Source organism: Myotis yumanensis, unplaced genomic scaffold, assembly GCF_028538775.1.
Source record: "Myotis yumanensis isolate MYYU_CA2020_CCGP unplaced genomic scaffold, mMyoYum1.0.hap1 SCAF_9, whole genome shotgun sequence".
NCBI lineage: Eukaryota > Metazoa > Chordata > Mammalia > Chiroptera > Vespertilionidae > Myotis > Myotis yumanensis.
In genome coordinates, this window is record NW_027223760.1 from 61,878,673 (window position 1) to 61,898,395 (window position 19,723).

Below are 19,723 nucleotides of genomic sequence, written 5' to 3' on the forward strand. Positions count from 1 at the left end.
AATTGTGTGTGTGTGTGTGTGTGTGTGTGTGTTTTAAATGCATGGGTGAGTATTTTTTTTTCTGAGGGAATAGCTTTCATTGAAGTCTGTGACCCAATAAAATGCTAAGAACAACTTACTTTCTCAATAACTCAATTGTTCTTTGATTTACTAAGTTTCCTGAATATCAACCATGTGGCCGGCACTAGGCAAGGGGATACTAAGATGAGTGATACATAAGGTAGAAGTCCTTTCTGCTATTTATTTTGCAATAAAACTAGCATCAGGAGGCCCCTCCTATCCTTCCTCATAATTTAGGGTTCCAGAATCTAACTTACATCATGCATTAATTAATTTAAAGCTAAATTTTAAAATTAATAATGGTAAATATGTTCATTAGTTAATTATTTTTTTAAAAAGTAGACACGATTTCCCACCAAACAATAAAAGAAGGCTGTGTATTAGCTTTTCTTTTCTTTTTTAAAATATATTTTATTGATTTTTTTTACAGAGAGGAAGGGAGAGGGATAGAGAGTTAGGAACATCGATGAGAGAGAAACATCGATCAGTTGCCTTCTGCACACTTCCTACTGGGGATGTGCCTGCAACCAACGTACATGCCCTTGGCCAGAATCAAACCAGGGACCCTTCAGTCCATAGGCTGACGCTCTATCCACTGAGCCAAACCGGTTAGGGCTGTGTATTAGCTTTTCATAAATTCTATACATATTCAACCTTCACTTTATTACTTCAGTTTTCTCAAAGAAATCAATCTTTGAAAAAGTTTAAAAATGCCCTAGCTGGTTTGGCTCAGAGGATAGAGCGTCAGCCTGTGGACTGAAGGGCCCCAAGTTTGATTTCAGTCAAGGGCACATGCCAGGGTTGTGTGTCTAATCCCCAGTAGGGGGTGTGCAGGAAGCAGCCAATCAGTGATTCTCACTCATCATTGATGTTTCTCTCTCTCTTTCTTCCTCTCCCTTCTTCTCTGAAATCAATAAAAACATATTTTTTTTAAAAGTTAAAAAATTTTAGCAATAAGATTGAGTCTTTTCATACCAGATTTATTTTTCAGGACTTTTTTTAGTGTTAAGTAACAGAAACTCAAGCTTAAATAATAACAGGCATTTATTTAGTCACATATCTGACACACCAGGGCAGATTTTGTTTTAGGAATATGTGAGTCCGGCATTCAAACAATAGGCTCAAGGTTCATTTCTCTCTGCATCTTTTGAATAGGCTCTTGCCCTATGGTCTGAGATAGCCCCAGACCCTTATTCTGCCAACATAGCAAACTCAATGGAAAATTAACCTTCCCCACTCTCTCAGCAGAGAGGTCACAGCAGTATCTGGATTGGCCTGAGTTAGACATGCTCAGTGCTAAGCCAGCAACTCCAGTAACTACAGCCAAGAACTGCCCAAGGCCAGAATCATGTGCCCACCTTGGAGTTGGGCTGGGGGAAGAAACTGCTCTACCCAAATAACAAGGTATCTTAGAGAATAGAAGGCTTCTATTACCCTAAGAGAGGTAAATGGTGCCTCATGGACCAAAGCCACAGGTGCCCATCACACCAACACATGTGCTTTTAGGAAATGGCCTATCAGAACGATCGTCTGTCCTTTACTCAAGACAGATGTCCTTCACTATGTGCGAGGCATTGTTCTAGGCACTGGAGATACAGCTAAACAAAGAGGCCAAGATCCTGCCTTCATGGAGATTACAATCTAGTTAGGAGAGATAGTCAATACACAAAGCAAATAAGAAATTACATAGTAAGTCAGAAGTGGGAAGCATTGTGGAGAAACACAAAGCAAGAGAGAGGTATAGGGTGTATCAGAGGAGACAGGGAGGTTCAATGTATGTGTGGTCATGACGATTTCCCTGGGTGACTCTGAACAAAGACTTGATGTCAGTGAGAGGTGACCATATCGGTGTCAAAGGGATTAGAGCTCAGGAAAAAAGAAACAGCATGTGCGAAGGCCCTGAGATGGGAACATGCCTGGTTTATTCAAGGTGTAGCAAGGAGGCCAGAGGAGCTGAAATTGGGTGAACAGTGGGGAGAGTATTAGAAGCTGAGTCAGAGAGATAATGGCATGCCTTCAGTTTTTACTTTGAGTGCATGAAAAGCCACTGGAGCCCTGGCCGGTGTTGCTCAGTGGGTTGGGGCATTGTCCCATACACAGAAAGGTTGCAGGTTCAGTTCCTGGTCAGGGCACATACCTAGGTTGCAGGTTCGATCCCCAGTCAGGGCAGGTGTGGGAGGCAACCAATTGATGTTTCTCACTCACATCAATGTTTTTTCCTCTCCCTCTCTCCCACCCTTCCCCTCTCTCTAAAAATTCAATGAATTTATCGTTGGTAAGGATTAAAAAATTAAGCCATTGGGACATTTTAAGCAGTTAAACTCAAATAGGATCACTCTGGATGCTGGGCTGAGAAAAGGCAGAGCATGGAGCCAGGGCGGAATCAGGGAAACCAGTTAAGAGGATTTGGCAATAATCCAAGTGAGAGATGGTAGCTTGGACCAGGACAGAAGCAGTGCAGGTGGTAAATGATGATCAGATTTTGTGCATGTACTAACAGCAGAACTACCAGTTTGTGCTATCTGATTTCTATGCAGTAGACGAGAAAGGAGAAAGGTCAAGTTCCGTTCCAAGATATGTAAGGATAGATAGTAACTAAGATGAGGAATTTGAAGAAGGAGCAGTTTAGGGAATAATGGGGAAAATTTTTAAAAATTATTGAATGCTACCAAATGATATACAAATCCATTTTTAAATCCCCAACATTTTCATTCCTGACCCTCTCAAGAAGGCTGAAACTAGTCCCTTGCTAGATGTTGTGAGTAAAGCCAAAAAACAAAAACAAAAACAAAAAAACCCCGGTTTACAGGCTGTTTGAGAAGACAAGGTTTACCCACAGAGAAGTTTAAGTAATTGGAGAAAATTTCAATAACCATTGAGACAATGATACAAAATATTTTGCATTTGGACTAATTCTGTAACACAATCTTGTAGGAGTTCAGGTAAGGGAGGTTCAATTTTTCTGTTCAAGACAAAGAAAGCATAATTGGGGGAGTTGACGACTGAAGGAAGAATTTGATTTGGATGGATGGAGAGGATGGTCTGTAACTTTGGTTTGTTTGGGGTGTGTGTGTGTGTGTGTGTGTGTGTGTGTGTGTCTAATTTGACTGCTTTTATTTGTGAACAGACTGTAGAGATGGGCTTCTCCGTGGTGGCGTCTTGTGGGAATCACCTGGGAAGGTTGCTTTAAACACGATTCTCATTTAATCCATACGGGATGAGTCCTGTGCACCATGAGTTCTTGAAGGTTTCCCAGCGATTCTCATGGCAGCCCGGGGTGAGGCCCAGAGAGTAAGCAGACGTCGGCACACTGCAGTGCATGAGCCACGTGCATCTGCTGCCTACTCTGTGCATAAAGCTTTACAGGAGCACAGCCATGCCTGTGTGCTTGCACATTGTCTGTGGCTGCTTTCGTGCTATAACGGCGACACTGAGTAGTTGATATCGGACCCAGAAAGCTTTCGCTGACTCCAGGCACGGTGAGAGGGGCATGGGTCCTGGTCTCACACACACTTGGATCTAAATCTGTTTCTACTAATGAATAGCTCTGTGATGGGGAAGAACCTCAACTCCCTGAAAGCTGGTTTCTCCACCTGCAAAATGAAGGTAACAGGAAGATGATGAGGCTCAAAGGAGATAATCTGGTAAAGAGCCTAGCATAGGGCCTGGCATGCGGAAATTTTCCAGTTTTTGTTGCATTCCTTTCTTTAATCTACAAACTGACCCAACCTCCCGGAACTTTCCCTCTGCAAAAAAAACAACAACAAAAAAACGGGCTTCTTTTTCCACTCTTGCAGCTTTATGATAGCCTTTGTGGGATTCATGCCTCCTCATTGCCCTTCAGGTTTAAGCGGGCCTTTAGACCCTTCAGTAGCTAGGTGCTTTTAAGAGGGGATCAAGATGGACCCACTTTATATTATATTTTACTGGATAACAGAGTTTTTGGTGTGTTCTGGTGTATTTAATGTGTAATATAATAAAAAGGACTTATGTGTCATGTCAAGGGGTACAGCATAAATGATTATGACAAGGGAAATGGAAGATCAGATGGTGTAACCTCAGCTGACAGCAGAATCAGCATGATGAACGTTCTTGGCTAAAAGAGCCAGCTTTCAAAAGCATCTTCCAGGCTTTCCAAGGAGCTGGGAGCATGAGCTGTTTCTTAATGAGGACTGACCAACCTAGTTTCTGAGTGTCTCAGGAAATAAGGGACAATTCTTAATTTTTCAGAAAGATTTGAGAAGAAAGCTACTTGACCAAGGGCAGGGATATGGGAATTGGGTTTGTAGAAGACTCAGCAACACACACACGCACACGAGCACACACACACACACACACACACACACACACCACGTGCACGCACGCACTATACACAGTTTAGAGAGACAAATAGTTTTATACTCAGCTCTGACTGCTGGTTCTATAAACTACTGTCACATGCATGCTGTGTTATTAGCATCTAAAGCCACCATCTCCATGTGCGATCTGCTGTTTAGAGAGGGCTTATACCTGGAAGTGACAGACTCATGAGTTAATGACTTTCATGGGCTCTAGCTACTTTGGCCTACAAAGGCCCCTTCTTCAAAAAGCAAAACAAAACAAAAAAACCCATCAAATATAACATTTATGATTATATTGGTTTAAAGGTGAATGTAATCCAAGCTGGATTGTATATTTTTCTGACTATAAAAGAAATTAAAATTATTTCACAGCCTTCCCCCCAAATACTTTGGGCCCTGGGTACTGTGCCTATTGTGCCCGATGGGGAAGTCAGCCCAGACACACTTTCACAAAGGCACCTATCACACCGTGTCAGGAGCCAGCAAGCGCTTCTAACAAGACAAAGTAGGAGCCGCTCATACTGCATTCTGAAATCTGACCATTCAAGTCCCATAATGACTCACAATGTGTAGGTGGTGGCCAAAGGTGACACTGACCACAGATGATGTCTTCCTGCCTGGATGGATGTCACACTTTTCACTGTGACTTCACAATGGTCCTATCCCTAAAACCGTCTCCTGGTCACTCTTGTGTAGCCACTCAGAAATAGTGTCGAGAGAAAGAGTGGATTGAAGATGAGGATGATAAAGAGGGTGAGAGTATGGGGTGTCTGTGCATTGCCACCCGGGAACTGGACTTTCCACTCTCCAGGGACAGGTCGGAGCTAATGACTGAAGAATGTGACCCTCAGACTGTGATGCTAAATACCAAATCAAGACAACTTCCTCCCACACCATGACTCAGCCAGGGGAGGCAGCAATCTGGATGTGAGACTGGGCAGTTTGCTGTGTTTCCTAGCAGGGGTCCACTTCCCAGAATGCCCCACTTGAATGGGCCCGGGTCACATGTGTTGCTGAGAATCGGGGAGATGAGTTGGTGGTGCAGTGTGTGGTCATGGATCCCTGTTGCAGAGCTCAGTAGGACGGTGGGGGGTCTTTGGCTTCAGCAGAAGCACTTCAGGAAATAGCAAGAGGAAAGTTTGTGTGTAGGAATCGGGGAAGGCAAGAATCATCCTCAGATTCCAGACCAGCCCTCACCTTGGATGTTAAGAGTAAAATCACATGCCAGGGCCTTGGTGTGGCTACTTGACTACTGCCCTAGGAACAAAATATTTGATGTGGTCAAAGAAAGGATATGAGCTTCATGGTGTATATGTACACACTTGTGTGTGTGTGTGTGTGTGTGTGTGTGTGTGTGTGTGTGTTGTATGTATTTTACTTGGGGGAAGAAGGAGGCTTATAGTGAAAAGATATGAACAAGTTAGGAAGGGAGATTAACTTTAAATTAAATAGAATGTCAAGAAGACTAGCATATCATAATTCTCTTTTCTTCACCAGAAGCAGACCTCTAAAAGGCGAGTTGATATAAGGAGATAAATAGAAAGCACTCCTTAGAAAGATTTATGGGAGCAGGAGCGGGTTGAGTTGTGGAAGGCAACCTCACTAAAGAAGTGGTTGTGTGAATCGATTTACTTCACAGAGTGACTTGTGGAGCTATTGTTGAGGGTGTTTGTATTTGAATAAGAGCTTGTCTCTCTCATCACCCTGCTTCTCTCTCCCAGGAGCCTATAGTGAAGGCACAACTTTTACCTGGGTGATTATAGCTGGTTGTCATGGAAACTAGGAGGTGGCACCCAGTTCAGCATTAGGACTTCACAGCAGGATCACAAGAAGGAGGGTGAAGCGCAAGTGGGTTTAATAAGAGACAGGTTAATTAATGGAACACCAGGGCACAGCTTAAAGAGAAAAACGACACAGTAGATAAATCCAGGTTTTCGGGACTCTCAAAAGGAATGATGGAAGTCCCAGGCGGTCTGTGGAAATGAATGTTTTCTCCTCGGTGATCTGTACCATTTGGGTGTTAAGAGGCCAGTTTGCCCAACTTTCTAGAGCAAAGGTGGAAACGTTCCAGCCAATTGAATTCAACATGTGAAATGGCACAGACGAGACTCTAACAGATGTTGATGGCTTGCCCAGTCCCTGTCTCACCCCTGCCCCTGTGTCTCCGGCTGTTTGTGTCCAGGCTCTTGGAAGGAGTCATTCCCACTGCCCTCACTCTTCCCCTCTCACAGAATACAAGCACAGTGCCTGCCTTTGGTCTCTTCCTTTCCTTGCCTCCTGGCCCACTTTCAAGGCCTCTCTTGATGAGCTAACAAAAATTTAAGAGCTACCCTGGCCGGGTGGCTCAGTTAGTTGGAGCATTGCCCCATGTACCAAAAGGGTGCAGGTTTGATTCCCAGTCAGGGCACATACCTAGGTTGCAGGTTCGATCCCCAGCCAGGACATGTATGGGAGGCAACCGATGAATGTTTCTCTCACACATTGGTCTCTCTCTCTCTCTCTTCCTCTCTCTCTCCTTCCCTGCTTATTCTCTCTCTAAAATTAATAAACATATCCTCAGGTGAAGGTAAAAATATTCAAGAGCATCTAGTATCACAGTCTGTTTGAATAAAATTTGAAAACATCATTGTATGCTTGTCAGTCCCCTGCTTCTTGGGGAATAGAAAAATCATTCTCTCACTGGTTGCCCATTTTAAAACGCTTCCCAACAAATGAAAGATTGATTTGGTCATTTCAAATGTATCAGATTTCATTCCACAAATGCTGAGTGCCATTTACTGAACTGGATGCTGTAGGGTTTACTCAAGTAAATAAGACAGATTCCTGCTGTCAGTTAGCCTCCCCTACATGGAAGAAATAAGCTTTTGATGCCTGGTGAGGTGCAATCTAAATTGTACACCAGCCTCCTCCTCTGTGTTGAGAGGTGAAGTCACCTTGAGACAGGGCTCAACGCCCATAGCTTTATGTATTTGTGCTAAATGAGTATAGTTGAATTTGGTTCATAAAGATGCATGGCCCCACTCTACTAGATGTAAGTTCTGTTGAGTTTTATGTCAGGGTCTAGAGGTTGATGGGGGGGGGGGGGGGGGAGCAGGAGCCAGTCCAGGCAAGAGGTCACTATAAGCCCATCCCCTTGGCAAGGAGATAGAGCCTTACTAACAATGGCTGAGCATGTGTTTGTGACATATGAGACCTGTGACCTTTTAGCTCAAGCTTAGGGCTTTGCCACAACCGTGGAAAAGTATCCATCAAGTGTGTGGGACAAGTGTCCCGTGAGGATCCCATGTAGGAAGAGCCAAAGCAACAGTGGTAATGGGCTAACCAAAGTGACCTCTTTCTCTTGACACTTAGGAGCAGGACTAATGCCTTCGAACTAAATACTAGTAGGTCCCCAGTTGTTGAACAATTTGGAGCGGAAAAGAGGCCTGAAAGATGACATAATGGACTTTCTGCTAACATAAGCAATTAATTCAAGCAATTAATTGGATAAATAAAAGACTAAAAGTCAAAATCCTTACACTGACCTATAGAATTCCTCACACCTTGCTCTCTCTGACATCATTTCTTGTCAGTCCAACCAACCCACTCAGCAGCAGGCAAGCTGGCCCCTGCTGTTCCTCAAACAGCCTCTCACCTCAGAGCCTTTGCACGTGATGATTCCTACGCCTGAGATGCTCTTCCCTGAAAGGTTCTCCCTCATGACCTCCCGGCACGCCCCACCCCACCCCACCCACCAGTACTCTCCCTTTTCCCATTCTTTGCTTTTATCCACAGAATGAGTCACTGTCTGACATTATATGTTTGCCCATTTGTCATCTCTTAACCCAAATGGAATGCAAATGCTACAAAGGCAGGGGCTTTGTTTTGTTTTCTGTTGCTTCACCAGAATTGTGTTTGGCCCAAAATTGGTACTTAGCAAACATTTGTTGTTGAAAGACTTATGAATCTCTTGGTACGCCAAACTGGGGGAGTACGTGTATACATGTTACAAAGAAATACCAACGTAAGGTAGGAGCCAAACACCATAAGAGTGAGCCCTCAGAATCTAGGAGAAATGACTCCAACTAAGGGAAACCAAGGAACAATTCATGGAGAAGGGACCATTTGATCCTTCAAAGATGGATAGGATTTGGATATTTGGGGGTGGGAGGAACTTTAAGTGAAGGACATAACATGAGCAAATGCAAAAAGGGATTAGTAATAGCCTTCAAGTTTGTCCTTGGACCTCATTATATTAGTCAGTGTTTTCATGCTTCTTACCATAAAAAAAAAAAATCAAAATTACTGAATGACATAACTGACATCACTCAACTTTTGATTCAGATATAACCAGCCTTTCACTGGAACTTATTCTTGAGCAAAGTTAAGTTGCCTTTTATTTTACTGATATACTTGAGTTTAATTCAAATTAATGAAGATAATATTTTGCATAGTATTTATCAGTAGTAATGTATTGCTTACTATAAGCTGGGCACTGTACTAATCACTTCCTATACAGTGTTTGACTTAACCTTTTAAAAAGTCTTATGAGGGGAGCATGAATATTACTTCCCATTTACAGGTCAGAAAACTAAGGCAGGGAGATATTAAGTAGCTTGTCCAGTTCCACATCTAGTACATGATAAATTCAAATGTTTCAGCAATGTCTGTCGGACACTGGAGCCTATTCTTTTAAGTCAACGAAGTTAATTTTCAATGCAACAAAATAAACTGAATTTTTAAAAAACCAGCTCCTTGCCCTGACTGGTTTTGCTCAGTGGATAGAGCGTCAGCCTGCAGACTGAAGGGTCCCAGGTTCGATTCTGGCCAAGGGCATGTACCTCGGTTGCAGGCACATCCCCAATAGGGGCTGTGCAGGAGGCAGCTGATCGATGTTTCTCTCTCATTGATGTTTCTAACTCTCTATCCCTCTCCCTTCCTTTCTGTAAAAAATCAATAAAATATATTTTTTTAAAAAACACAAAACAGCTCCCTTTAGCTAGAGCAAAGAATACAGAGAAGGGAGCAGTGGATAAGATGGCCTGAGCGCTTAGATTTCTAAAGGCCTTGCTTTCTGGTTACTTTACTCTCTGGAAAATAATGAATTCCAATCCTATAAAGTCTGTAATGATACAGCAGAAGCTGGTATATAAAACAGATATGAAGGCAGAGCCAGTCAGGCAGGACAGGGGAGCAGGCTCCCAGGCCCACACCCCACACCCACCTCTGTGAACCCCTAAGGCACTGCTGCTCAGAGCCTGAAAATTGCTGCTCTAAAAATAGGGAGCTATTAGAGGCATTGGCTCGTTGGCTGGGGATAGGCCAGATTAGAGCTACACTTCAAAAAAGATAAATCTGGCAACTGGAAGACAAATTGGAGAGGGAAAGGACCAGAAACAGGAAACCCAAGTATGAGACTCTTGCCATGTCTACATGAGAGGTCATGGAAATCATAGCTAGGCAGGCCTGACCATGAATTGTGACTTCACAAATTAGGGAAGGTGGCTGTGAGGGAGAAGAGCAGGTTGGGTGGTAGGGTTGGGGAAACCCACTCAGGCAGCAGGTGTCCAAATGGGCGCCATGAGTTCAGGCTTGACTCATGCAGGGGCCAGCATCCCTGAGGCAAGAACATCTGAGCTTCCATCAAACTAAAGAACAGATAGATGTTCCCTGGTTCTTCCCTTTCAGTTTTCTGCATGATCTGAGCCTGCAGTATGGTTTGTAGGAAATCAAGAAATAGCTACGCTGTTCTAACTCCTTGTGTGGTTGTTAACTGAAGCCTGGTTTTCCCTACTGGACTCTGAGTCGCCTGAGGACAGGAAGCTCTGGCTCACCTGTACCCCCTGCTTAAAGTGTATTGCCCCACAGAGAGTACGCATTCCAGAAATACTTGTTGAATGAGTCCATGAACAATGAGCAGTCACAGCGAACTCTTATAAACATCTGGGAAAGCTGAGGATCCAGAGACAGTGGCCACCTGCACACAGGTAGCCTGTGCTTCCCTCACAGCACCAACACACCCGCCTTCCCTACGCCAGGCAGCTGTGGGTGCTGAGGGCCGGTTGTGAGCCTGCAGACCTGGGGACCATGTGGAGGAGTGTCAGTGCAGGGCTTTCTCCTCCGTGGGCTGCTAAAGAGCCAGGGGACTAGCATTGGGGATCCCCCAGAGCAGGGCTGGAAAGACAGAATTTCTGGAAAGAGCTTGACATAGATTTGTATGTATTTGCTGCTCCCTGTGAGTGCTCCTGTGGTCCCTGCCCACCCACATGTCAAGGAGGAGCTGAGGGGTGGGCAGAATCCTCTCCATGCTGGAGCCTGGGAGCGAGGGGAGCCCTTCAGTCAGACGGCTTCTCCTCCATGCCTCATCGGGGCCTGGCAGCCTATTTGCTGGCTGCACCATCAACACCTATGGAAGACAACACTCTTCTTTCAACCACTGCAGAATCCGCCACAACCTGGAGACTTTGAACACCTATGGAGGAGCCCCAGTGAGCTAACAAAGAAAAATAATCCATGTGGGGGGCCCAACAGCCAGAAAGGGAAAATTGACAAGAGCAAACAGAGCCATGCTCAGCAAAGAGAGCTGAAGAAGGAGGAGAAGCCAATGGGAAGAGAAGTAACAAGAGCGGCTGAAGAGGATTTGTGTGCAGGACCCAAAAGACTTTCTGGCGCTGAAAGATGATGATTTCTCAGGTAAACAGTTGAGTAGATTAATTAAATAAAAGATGAATCCAAGGACATTTGGAAGTAATATTCCAAAACAATGAACAAAAAAATATAAACAGATAGGGACCCTCTGGATAAAGGTAAGACAATTGGAAAACTGACCCAGAAAATCTAATGTGTAGGTAAACAAAAGGAGAGACAGAAATAGGGAAAACAGCATCAACATAGTTGAACTCTACTGCAGTGGGTAAACTCTATTGCAGTGGAGAAAGTGGGATCCCAAAATTCAACTATGTAAAAAGTGAGGTGAACGTTAGCATGAGGTTACGCCCAACCGAGGGAGCCTGTGTGGACTGCCAGCTGGGAATCTCCTGGTGATCCGGAGTCATGCAGGGCCCAGGTATGGTTTGGTGCTACCTGCTGACAGCTCTCTGCTCCAGTCCAATATCAGTGGAGACCATTCTGGGGGCTGTGGCTGGCTGGGACCTGGAGGGTCAATAGAGGTGATTTTAGGAATCACCCAGTTCCTCGGTGTCCATTGCATCAACCTGATCTGGGGAGACTGGTCCAGGAGCAAACTGGACCACTTCCTAAGACAAGGCTGCCTGCAGTCTCTCCACCTGCTCTACTGCCTGCCATCAACACTCCTACTATCTCCTCCTTTCCGCCACAGGGAACATCTCCACGGAGGCCACTCCTGTGTGAGGTGGCAGCTGGGCAGATGGGGGTAGGCATAGAACCCAGCAATGGGATTTGCATTTTCATGGACTTGGACTGTAATAAAAGAAGTCTCCCTTAGCTGAAGAAAAACCTGTGGATTGAATCGACTCATCAAGTTCCAAGCAAGATCACAGAGAAATGCCTATGATGAAAGTATAGATTTGTAAAATTCCAGAGCTACATGATTAGAATAAAAATTGGCAAGCTTCTAGGCAAAAGTAATAGAGTATCATATCGGTGTTTGCACCATAGAAAGTTAGAAGATGGTGAAATCACATCCATCAACCTTATACAGAGTGAAAAAGACTGAAATTTAGGAAATATATTACTACCTAAGATGGCATCTCCTTTCCAGGTAAATTAAAACTATTTGAAAATGGGCAAAATTTAGATGTGTCACCCACATAGCTACTTATGAAAAATTTTAAGGAAGCTCTTTAGCCCAAAACAAATGAAGGAGAAAACTTTAGAGGACAATGACAGGAGAGGAAACAGTGGTTAGCCCCGGATGCTGTCAAGTGGACTAAATGTGGGTTTAAAAAAAAAGCCTGACTTTCTCTTGACACAATATGGTGGACTAAATATTCTGAAACCCTCTTACTATAGAACACTTGAGAATATTAGCTAAAGTATTAAAAACACCCTTTTAAATGTGGTCTAAGCCACAACAGAGTACAGGAAGCTTTCAATGGCTGGAAAAGAGTGAGATCTCAAACAGAAGTAAGTAGCCACTGGCTGCTCTCTGACCCTGAAGGCCTAGAGAGCTTCCTGTTTACCCACCACGTGCAGTGGAGACAGGAGATCAGGGCTGTGTAGGGTGGGGAACACGAGCAGAGCCCCTCATAAAGGCATGATCACAAAAGCCTATCAGCCAAGGAAAGGGTAAACTAGAACAATTCCACTGGACAAAGGCAGAGAGAGAGAGAGAGAGACTAACTTCTGTTTCAGCCTTGCTCTGGGTGAAGGAGGAATTAAAAGCTCCTTTGAGAATGTGTGACTATAGGCAAAACAGTGCCGTTTCCAAATCTACTAGTAAATGCATGCTATTGGCATGGCTGAAAAACTGCAACATCGGAACTTCAAATGGATGTGTAGCTCCAACTGTCTGACGGGGGGAGGGGGGAGGAGTGCTTTCAGGAGAAATCCACTCTCAACTCCTCAAAGAGTTCCAGTAAAGATAAAGTCACAGTGAAAATACAAGGAAATAAGATCAAGGAGCTGAATCAGCAGACGCCATCAAAAAATGAAGTTAGACCTCAGAGAGTGAAAATATTGGAATTGCTGGAAAATTACCATGGATAATCCCCACAGACATAACAGAAAATGAAAAGAGCAGGTTGCACAATGTTTACCATTCGATGTTCTAGTCAGTGGTTCTCAACCTTCTGGCCCTTTAATACAGTTCCTCATGTTGTGATCCAACCATAAAATTATTTTCGTTGCTACTTCATAACTGTAATGTTGCTACTGTTATGAATCGTAATGTAAATATCTGATATGCAGGATGGTCTTAGGCAACCCCTGTGAAAGGGTCGTTCGACCGCCAAATGGGTCGTGACCCACAGGTTGAGAACCGCTGTTAGAGCTTCAAAAAAGAGCAAAATTAACCTTCATAATAAATGTTTAAAAGTATAAGGAATGTTTAAAGAGATAAAATAAAAACCGCATATATAGAAGCTATAAGAAAATACCAGTTCTTTCACAGAATGTGTTAGTTTTATTAAAATATATAGGAATAATTTCTAATCATATCCAAACCCTTCCCAATAAAAGAAAAAGAGGGCGTCTCTCCCATCAGTCTCGTTGTAAGAGGCTACTACTACCTCGATATTGACACCAGACAAGGACACAGTGAGAAAGGAAAGTTGCAGGCCAATTTCCTCTGTGAACACAGATGCAATAATCCTTAGTAAAATATTAGCAAACCCAGCCCTGCGATGCATGAAAGAATCGTCCATCGTGCCCAGGTAGAATTTATTAGAAATGCAAGGGTAATTTTACATTACAAAGCCTGTGAATGCTCTTCACCATATTAACAGAATCAAGAAAAGCAGAACGATCATGCCGATAAGATGAATAAGTATCTGGTAAGCACAGTGCTTCTCTCATAGCACTTGTCTGTACAGTTGTTTGTTAAATAAAAAAAAATTTTTAAGTCAGAAAAAGCTGAGTATCCTGGGACAGTGGCCACCTCCCCTCACAGCACTAGCTCACCCACCTTCCCTTCGCCAGGCAGCCGTGGGTGTGGGGTGCTAGGCATGTGAGCCTGCAGACTCAGGGAATTTACATACAAACATAAAATAGAAAACAGCCTAAAATCGGTTCATTTTGCTTCTCCTTATTTGAATCTATTTATAAATATGTACATTTTTTTAAAAAATGTACACAGTTGAAGATACCAGTTTTAAATAATTTATCCACTGCATCTCTCGAAGGCAGTGTTCTCTCCTGAATTTTCATTAATTTAAACGTATGTGCAAGGCTTAGAAATTAGATAAAAAATCGCATTACACTCAAAATATGAAGTTGGCATTTTTGCATTCTGCACCAGCCTCTTCTGCATTCAGCCTGTCAGAGCTGGTCTATCCTGCCAGTCCTCCATACAGGCAAACCATTGGTTTCCTCAACTGTCAGTGTGCATATCGCTTTCAGGATAGATCTATTAGATAGAGGCTGACATCTCCCAGGCTTTGTCATCATTAGATGATGATTAATGTTAAAATCTTCCATTTGTCTTAAACACTCCCTTTTCTAATCCAATAATTGACCAAAGATAGAGGATGTTGTGTTAAGTGGGCAGTGCAGTCTGTTTCCCAGGTGGCTCCTGAGATGCAGGGGCTGAAGCTGCCCCAACCACTCCTCGCCCGCAGCTTCTGCCTCGGCACGGGGGACCTCAGGACCCCGGCCCTCTGCCATGGTTCTCCGTGAATCTTAGAGCCCAGGATGGGTGAATGCCTTTCAAACTTGGGTCTGCAACAATAAAGTAAGCTTCTAGGAATCAGTCGTTGAGACTTTCTTACTCCATATAAATACATGTATTAAAGTATATGGGCATATCTCATTTTATTGCACTTTATTGTGCTTCACAGGTGTTTTTTTTTTTTTTTTTTTTCTTTACAAACTGAAGCAAGACTGTCCACCAGCAAAAAAGAGTATGACTTTATTGTGATACCTGTTCCATTACGGTGGTCTGGAACTGAACCCGGAATATCTCCTAGGTACATCTGTACTAAATAGTGTATTAATAAAGTGTATTTAGTGCAATGCATTGATACAGTGTATTAAAGCTTAAAGCTTTATATTAGGTTCTCACTGTGGCACTGCTCAGGGAAAAAAAGCCCTTCGTCATCTGCCTTCTACTCAGTGCTGGAGCCCCCACTTTTCCTTTCGTGGGTCTTTGCATTTTGTCTGCCTGGAATTCTCACTGTAAAACTCCAGTCGCCTTAGCATCCCCACACTCGGGTCTCTGCCCCCTCAGCTCAGTGAGGTTGCTGTCTCTGTCCGTGCTCTAATTTCCTACCCTGTGTTCTAGGAAGTCCATCCACACACGAAGCTAAGGTGATTGGGGCCTCAATTCGTGCACTTCTCTTCTCAGGAATCAGTTTTGCCCTGCCCTCCACCCAGTGTCTGAAAGTCATTGTTTCGTATATTTTTTCCAGTATGTAGTTTTTTACTATAAGAAGACTAATCCAATGCCAAGTGCCCTGGTTGTCCCCTCTCAATTAGAATAAATTCCAAACTCCCTGCTCTGTTTCTAAAGCCCTGTATGACCTGGTCTCTGCCTACCTCTCTGATCTCATCAAGCACCACTCCCCTCTCTATCCACCTGTATACTCACTCCACACTGGCTTCCTTTTACTCTTTTTAAAAATATATATTTTTATTGATTTCAGAGAGGAAGAGAGAGATAGAAACATCAATGATGAGAGGATCATTGATTGGCTACCTCCCGCACACACACCCAACCCCCCACTTGGGGATTGAGCCCGCAACCTGGGCCTGTGCCCTTGACCGGAATTAAACCTGGAATACTTCAGTCTGCAGGCTGACGCTCTGCCCACTGAGCACATCAGCTAGGGCTCCTTTCACTCTTTAGACGGCCAGCTTTTTTTTTTTTTAAATATATTTTATTGATTTTTTACAGAGAAGAAGGGAGAGAGATAGAGAGTTAGAAACATCGATGAGAGAGAAACATCGACCAGCTGCCTCCTGCACATCTCCCACTGGGGATGTGCCCGCAACCCAGGTACATGCCCTTGACCGGAATCGAACCTGGGACCCCTCAGTCCGCAGGCCGACGCTCTATCCACTGAGCCAAACCGGTTTCGGCCGACCCGCTTTTTTATTTTTATTTTTTTTAACCTCAGGGCCTTTGCACTGCTGTCTCTTCTGGCTGGGATGCTCTATCCTCTGAGTTTCACATGATAGTTTTTCCTTATGTTCAAGACCATCCCATTTAAAGAATGTACCAGTCTCTGTCAGAGAAGCCTGTTTGTTGTTGCTGTTTTTTGTAATATATTTTTATTGTTGATAGTATTACAGATATCTCCCACCCTTCCCCCTTCTTTACCCCCCTCCTCCCAGCCTGTTTTAATAATTTGCAGAATTCATATCCCATTCCAATATTTTTGTTTGTAGTTTTCATTTCTTTCTTTCTTGGGCTTATTTTCTGTCTTCCTTCATCAGAGCAGAGCACCCAAGAGGACAGGCACCTTTTCTGTCTTGTATCTTCGACGCTGGGACTGTGCCTAGCGCATGGGAAGCACTTGATAAATTCTTCTTAGGTGGATGGATATGTGAATAAAACTCATTTTTCTTCTTCATTGCTTTATACTTTCCTCCTAAATTACCACAAATTTCCAATGAAATTTAATAGAGCATAGGGATGGTGGTGAGGAAGATGATGATGATAATGATTAATACTCGAGCTATTATTACTATGTGCTGGACACTGGACTCAGAGCTTTATGTTCGTTATCTCACGTGATCCTTATTACAACCCCGAGGAAGCTGCTCTTGTTACCAGCATCGTAGGTGAGGAAACAGGCACGGAGACGCTCAGTGCCTTTCTGAATGTCTCACGTCTAATCTCCGTCCCCAGGCCCCAGAGTTTACCATCCCCCCAGGCTTCCTGGAGATGCTGCCCTCCAGGGTCTGGTGTTTATTTCCCAGCGACTGGAGCTGGGTTTGCTGCCTTTGAGAGGTGCCCAGGTCATGCTGGTCTCTAGCACCGAAACATCATGTACCACATCTGTCGTCCATTACTCTTCCATGCCCTCAAAGAGCCCATATTGTGCTATTGTATCTAATCCTCGTGTTTCCGCTGTGGCATAAATATGCTTAACCAGCTGTTGGTAACGCTTTGTAATGCTGGTGACAACCCTACTGAGAACTCAGCCTTAATGGAGCAGATGGTGCGAAATCAAGCAGGCAGGAGGGAATGTGGTGAAAGGGCCTGGGGAGGGAGGCGCTGGTCAATGCCACTTCTTATGTTTTTTTCCGGAGGATTTGAATGTAAGACAAGTCAAATCCGAATCCCCATACTCCTGTCCCGATGGCAATGCAAGATCTGGGATACAGGGTCAAATGAAATAAGTTTGGAGAGTGGGAGAATAGTTAGAAATATTTTACCAAAGTGACTGACAAAAATCACCAGAATGAATATGTTTCTCAAAAAAGCAAATGGAGAAAAACAGAAGACATTGAAGAGATTTAAGGGATACATAGAAAGAATGATAATTTTCCCAGAGAGAGTAAATGACATATCCAATGTTAATAATAACAACTCCAGTAACTAAGTGAGAGACGCAGTTTTGAATAATGTAAAGAGAAAAGGTTCAAAGTCAAACAGATGGGAGTTCAAACACTAGACCCACAGCTCACAATCTGCTAGACCCATGCAAGGTCCTCACTGTCCAGGAGTTGGAATTACCCTTTGGATAACAAATTCTGCTGTAAGGTGCGAAAGAGGAAGGCTTGGGGTAGAGGATGGTTACCTGGGAGGCGACAGTTACCAAAAAGCCAGTGAGAAGGTGCTCCCACACACCCCAAATGCAGGTAGGTGGAGGCAAACCTCCATCATTCACAGACCCCACAGGGTACCAGGGGGACTGTAGGGATTACAGGAGGAGAGAGAGAGATGGAAGCATCAGATCCCGGAAGAAGCAACGGTATTGGCTAGAAAGCACAGCAAGCCATGGGCGAGAGGAGGGCGGGGCTGTCGCAGAGTTCTGCAGGGCTTGGGGGCAGCAAAGCCCTCTCCTCCTCCTTGTCTGGCAGAATATGCAGGGTGTGAGGGACCCTCACCGCCAAAAGCTATGTGGGGTCCATGCTGTGAGCAGCATCCCACAATTCTCAGCTACACTCATGTCAAAGATTGAGGTGTTTAGGAGATTAGGGGTAAAGGTTCTAATTTCCTTTGAGACCACGGCTCATGTCCTCCAGCCACAACATGATCCAGGCTGAAAATGGCCCGGGTCCCATGAATGTTGTATGAGGTGCAAGAGCCGTCCATGTCGCCCTTGAGCAAGATTTATGAGCTCCTGCAACATTGGCTAGTGCCAAGTCCTGGCTGTCCGGCAGTTTTGAGCTGGCTCACTCCCGACAGAAGAAAAATTAGGACTTTAAAAAACGTACCTGATATGAGCACCTGCTTGTGTCTGCTTGTTTGTGGACAAACCTGGGTAGTCTTGAAGACAGATTAATTCTAAAAATTTGCACATAGGATGTCAATTACACCAGAAAGCAGGATATGTTGGGCAAACACATCCCTGGCTCATTTGCTGTAAGCTCCATAAAAAAGGGCTTCATTTGTAATTAGGGTATTTGGGGAAAGCCTTCCTGAAGGGGACATACACCTGGAGGAGGAGGAGGAGAAATTATGAGAATTCCTGGTGTATGCAAGGCACAGCAAGGTGGGCAATGAACCGCGGCCGAGATAGCGGGCTACACGAGCCATGGGGTGGGGACAGTGCAGGGCCCTGGAGGGACTTGTGAGGACACAGGCTCTCACTTGAAGTGGAGGCAGCTCCATTTGAGAGTTTTGAGCAGAGGAATGACATCATCTGAACGACGTTTGAAATGGATCTTCTCGCTCCTGTGGAAATGGGAGTTGTTAACTAGACTGTGGGGAGTCAGGAACCAGGTGGGAAATGGCAGCTTCACGAGGAGCGGTGAGGGCTGCCCGAACCAAGTGGGAGCGAAGAGCCGGCGAGGACGGTCAGATTCGGGACCTGTTCTGATATGTACAACCAGTTTCTAATTTTGCATGGACTGAATAGGAGAAGTGCCGTGGAAATGAATACTCTTACTCCCAGTATTACTAATATTTAGCTCACATGTAGCTCCTTCCATGTTCTAAGCACTTTGCCAACATTAACAAATGTATTCACTAACACTCAAGGGAAGCATTTTTGTAATGGGAATTACAAAGGCAGAGGCAGTGGGACTTGTTGGTATAATTATTAGATGTGGAGATTAGAAAGAGAGGGTTCAGGGATGACTCTGTTGTTTTTGGCCTAAATAACTGGAAGGATGGAGCTGCCATCGACTGAGATGGGAAAGACCATGACTAGAGAGTTTTCTGGGTTGAATTGTGTCCCACCCACCCCTTTTCAGATGTTAAGGTCCTAACTCCTAGGACCTTAGAATGTGACCTTATTTGGAAAGAGATTGTTGCAGATGTGAGTTAAAGATGAGGTCACCCTGGAGTAAGGTGACCCCTAATCTGATATGACCAGTGTCCTTTGTTAAAGGGGGAAATGTGAACACAGACATGCACAGGCAGAACATTAAGTGGAGATGAAGGCAGAGATTGACAATCTGAGGAATGGCAAAGACAGCCACGACCACCGCCAGCTGAGAGGGGCCTGGGACACTCACAGCCTCAGAAGGAGCCAACCTGATGATGCGTTCAGACTTCGAGCCTCTGTTGGTTGGGCCACAGAGTTTATGGGACA